Genomic DNA, 5,000 nt, shown 5'->3' with positions numbered 1-5,000 from the left:
CCCCCCCCCCCCCTCTCTCTCTCTCTCTCTCTTTCTCTCTCTTTCCCTCTCTCTCTCTCTCTCTCTCTCTCTCTCTCTCTCTCTCTCTCCCTCTCTCTTTCTCTTTCTTGAACAGCTGTCACTCCTGGTAACATGCACACTTGAAACTTTAATTATAGACTAGCTTAATATTTCACCACCTCACCTCATCCTCCCCCCTCCATCTTCTCTAACCCTCTCCTCTTCTCCTCCATCTTCTCTAACCCTCTCCTCTTCTCCTCCATCTTATCTAACCCTCTCCTCTTCTCCTCCATGCATCTTAAGTACATTCTCTATTTTCCCCAAAGTGCTGACAGGGAGACCTTCTGGAAGACTCCAACTTCAGGAATGTTGACACCCTTCACTCCTCTCTCTGTCTCTCTCTCTCTCTCTCTCTCTCTCTCTCTCTCTCTCTCTCTCTCTCTCTCTCTCTCTCTCTCTCTCTCTCTCTCTCTCTCTCCCGCTCTCTCTCTCTCCTCTCAATTGAATTCAATTGAATTCAAATCAATTCAAGGGGCTTTATTGTCATGGGAAACATGTGTTAACATTGCCAAAGCAAGTGAAGAAGATAATAAACATAAGTGAAATAAATAATAACAAATTAACAGTAAACATTACACATACAACAGAAGTTACAAAACAATAAGGACATTACAAATGTCATATTATGTTGATATACAGTGTTGCAATGATGTGCAAATAGTTAAAGTAAAGCATAAATAAGTTCTTCACTGGTTGCCCTTTTCTTGTGGCAACAGGTCACAAATCTTGCTGCTGTGATGGCACACTGTGGAATTTCACCCAGTAGATATAGGAGTTTATCAAAAGTTTATCAAAAGTCTAATTCTTAGTGGGTCTGTGTAATCTGTGGGAAATATGTGTCTCTAATATGGTCATACATTTGGCAGAAGGTTAAGAAGTGAAGCTCAGTTTCCACCTCATTATGTGGGCAGTGTGCACATAGCCTGTCTTCTCTTGAGAGCCAGGTCTGACTACGGCGGCCTTTCTCAATAGCAAGGCTATGCTCAGTCTGTACACAACTTAAGTTTGGGTCAGTCACTGTGGTCAGGTATTCTGCCACTGTGTACTCTCTGTTTAGGGCCAAATAGCATTCTAGTTTGCTCTGTTTTTTTGTTAATTCTTTCCAATGTGTCAAGTAATTATCTTTTTGTTTTCTCATGATTTGGTTGGGTCTAATTGTGCTGCTGTCCTGGGGCTCTGTGGGGTCTGTTTGTGTTTGTGAACAGAGCCTCAGGACCAGCTTGCTTAGGGGACTCTTCTCCTGTAGGTGATGACTTTGTTATGGAAGTTTTGGGAATCGCTTCCTTTTAGATGGTTGTAGAATTTAACGACTCTTTTCTGGATTTTGATAATTCTGCCCTGCAGGCACTATTTGATGTTTTACGTGGTACACAGAGGATATTTTTGTAGAATTCTGCATGCAGAGTCTCAATTTGGTGTTTGTCCCATCTTATGAATTCTTGGTTGGTGAGTGGGCCCCAGACCTCACAACCATAAAAGGCAATGGGTTCTATCACTGATTCAAGTATTTTTAGCCAGGTCCTAATTGGTATGTTGAATTGTATGTTTCTTTTGATGGCATAGACGTCTCTCTCTCTCTCTCTCTCTCCGTCTCTCTCTCTCTCTCTCTCTCTCTCTCCGTCTCTCTCTCTCTCTCCATCCATTTCTCTCGCTCCCTCTCTCGCTGTCTCCCCCCTCTCTCTCTCTCTCTCTCCTTCCATCTCTCTATCCCTCCACCTCTCTATCACACCACCTCTCTATCCCTCCATCTCTCTATCCCTCCACCTCTCTATCCCTCCATCTCCCTATCCCTCCATCTCTCTATCCCACCACCTCTCTATCCCTCCATCTCTCTATCCCTCCATCTCTCTATCCCTCCATCTCTCTATCCTTCCACCTCTCTATCACACCATCTCTATCTCTTCATCTTTGTCTCTGCTTACTTTCTTATCTGTCTGTCCATCAGCTGTCTGTGTCTTTGACCTCTGATTGGCTTATTCGCTGTCCTCCAGCGTTGTCATTGCCGTGGTTACTGGGCTAGCAACAGTCTCTGGGACAGCCAATGGTACAACTAAATGTCTGTGTGTTTCTGTAAGAGGGGGCGAGTGGTGTTTCTTGTACCCTCCCTCCCTCACTCCCTTCCTCCCTCTTTATTTCCCATCTCTCCATCCTCTCCATTTTTCTGCACAGCTGTCAGAGGGGAGAGAGAGGGAGCGAAAGGGGGGAGAGGGAGAGAGTGGTGGAGGGGGGAGAGTGGTGGAGAGAGGGGGAAGAGGGGGAGAGAGAGGGAGCGACAGGGGGGAGAGGGGGAGAGTGGTGGAGAGAGGGGGAAGAGGGGGAGAGAGAGGGAGCGACAGGGGGGAGAGGGGGAGAGAGAGGGAGCGACAGGGGGGAGAGGTGGAGAGAGAGGGAGAGAGAGAGAGAGAGAGAGAGAGAGAGAGAGAGAGAGAGAGAGAGAGAGAGAGAGAGAGAGAGAGAGAGAGAGAGAGAGAGAGAGAGAGAGAGAGAGAGAGAGAGAGAGAGAGAGAGAGAGAGAGAGAGAGAGAGAGAGAGAGAGAGAGAGCGTGTGTTCCAGGGGAAGGTTCCAGTTGGCCAGGCTGATTAAATATTAAGGTGACCTCAGAGTTGGCCGGGCACCAACCTCCCCCTTTCTACCCCCATTCTCCCCCCTGGCCTGTCGCATTAACCCCACCTCCCCCCTGCTCATTGACATGTGCAGTCAAGGTGCATTTTCTTAAAGATACAATAACCCCACATCACACACACAAGGATGCACACATACAGCCTTCTCCAGAGTCAGCTAAATTCAATCTCTGTATTTCTCCCTCACTCAAGCACACACACACACACACACACACACACACACACACACACACACACACACACACACACACACACACACACACACACACACACACAGGCATGATAGCATGTAGGATCATATGGAAGTGTTTATTCAACTCTGTGTGCGTATGTGCGTGCGTGTGTGTGTGTGTCTCAGGCTGAGTTCTGGTTTCATTAGCTCCAATACCAGGGTTGCACACACACACATGCACTCACCCACACACACATATGCACTCACTCACAAACGCACACACAGAGACACACACACGCGCATGCATGCACACGAACACACGTATTCAAACACGTACGCACACACACATATGAATGCACACAGAAAATACACCCCCACAGACACACAGACACTCACACACACGAACTCACAGTACAAACACTCAAAAGTTTTGCCACGGGTTTTTCTTTGTTTTGACTATTTTCTACATTGTAGAATAATAGTGAAGACATCAAAACTATGAGAGAACACACATGGAATCATGTAGTAACCAAAATAGTGTAATACAAATCAAAATATACTTCAGATTTTAGATTCTTCAAAGTAGCCACCCTTTGCCTTGATGACAGGTTTGCACACTCTTGCCATTCTCTCAACCAGCTTCACCTGGAATGCTTTTCCAACAATCTTGAAGAAGTTCCCACATATGCTGAGCACGTGTTGACTGCTTTTCCTTCACTCTGAGGTCCAACTCATCTCAAACCATCTCAATTGTGTTGAGGTCGGGTGATTGTGGAATCCAGGTCATCTGATGCAGCACTCCGTCACTCTCATTCTTGGTAAAATAATCCTTACACAGCCTGGAGGTGTGTTGGGTCATTGTCCTGTTGAAAAACAAATGATAGTCCCACTAAACGCAAACTAGATGGGATAGCGTATCGCTGCTGAATGCTGTGGTAGCCATGCTGGTTAAGTGTGGCTTGAATTCCAAGTAAATCACTGACAGTGTCACCAGCAAAGCACCCCTCCCCCCACCCCCACCATCACGCTTCCTCCTCCATGCTTCACGGTGGGAACCACACATGCAGAGATCATCCGTTCACTTACTATACATCTCACAAAGACATGGCGGTTGGAACCAAAAAATCTCAAATTTGGACTCATCAGACCAAAGGACATATTTCCACTGGTCTAATGTCAATTGCTCATGTTTCTTGGCCCCCATCAGTCTCTTCTTATTATTGGTGTCCTTTAGTAGTGGTTTCTTTGCAGCAATTCGACCATGAAGGCCTAATTCACACAGTCTCCTCTGAACAGTTGATGTTGAGGTGTGTCTGTTACTTGAACTCTGTGAAGCATTTAATTGGGCTGCAATTTCTGAGGCTGGTAACTCTAAGGAACTTATCCTCCACAGCAGAGGTAACTCTGGGTCTTCCTTTCCTGTGGCGGTCCTCATGAGAGACAGTTTCATCATAGAGCTTGATGGTTTTTTGTGACTGCACTTGAAGAAACTTTCAAAGTTATTTTTCCGGATTGACTGACCTTCGTGTCTTAAAGTAATGATGGACTGTCATTTCTCTTTGTTTATTTGAGCTGTTCTTGCCATAATATAGACTTGGTATTTTACCAAATAGGGCTATCTTCTGTATACCACCCCTACAGTGCCTTGCAAAAGTATTCATCCCCCTTGGTGTTTTTCCTATTTTGTTGCATTACAACCTGTAATTTAAATGGATTTTTATTTGGATTTCATGTAATGGACAAACAAAAGATTGTCCAAATTGGTGAAGTGAAATGAAAAAAATAACTTGTTTAAAAAAATTCAAAACGGAAAAGTGGTGCGTGCATCTGTATTCACCCCCTTTACTATGAAGCCCCTAAATAAGATCTGGTGCTACCAGTTACTGCCAGAAGTCACATAATTAGTTAAATAAAGTCCACCTGTGTGCAATGGAATGCTTGTGTATATATACTGAGATCATCTGTCACATGATCTCAGTATATATACACCTGTTCTGAAAGGCCCCAGAGTCTGCAAGACCACCAAGCAAGCGACACCATGAAGACCAAGGAGCTCTCCAAACAGGTCAGGGACAACGTTTTGAAGAAGTACAGATCAGGGTTGGGTTAGAGAGAAACCTGTTTCAGTCTTCCAGAGATTTGAGAC

General features: G+C 45.2%; 1 protein-coding gene across 1 annotated transcript in view; it reads right to left on the bottom strand.

The window, feature by feature from the left end:
* LOC118938198 (voltage-dependent calcium channel gamma-2 subunit-like) overlaps positions 1-5,000 on the bottom strand; it is a 93,618-nt gene that overhangs the window by 4,801 nt on the left and 83,817 nt on the right. The window lies entirely within an intron of this gene.

The sequence above is a fragment of the Oncorhynchus mykiss genome, chromosome 13 (genome assembly GCF_013265735.2).
Source record: "Oncorhynchus mykiss isolate Arlee chromosome 13, USDA_OmykA_1.1, whole genome shotgun sequence".
NCBI lineage: Eukaryota > Metazoa > Chordata > Actinopteri > Salmoniformes > Salmonidae > Oncorhynchus > Oncorhynchus mykiss.
Note: the sequence above shows the minus strand (reverse complement) of the source record. Positions and strands in the feature narration are given on the sequence as shown.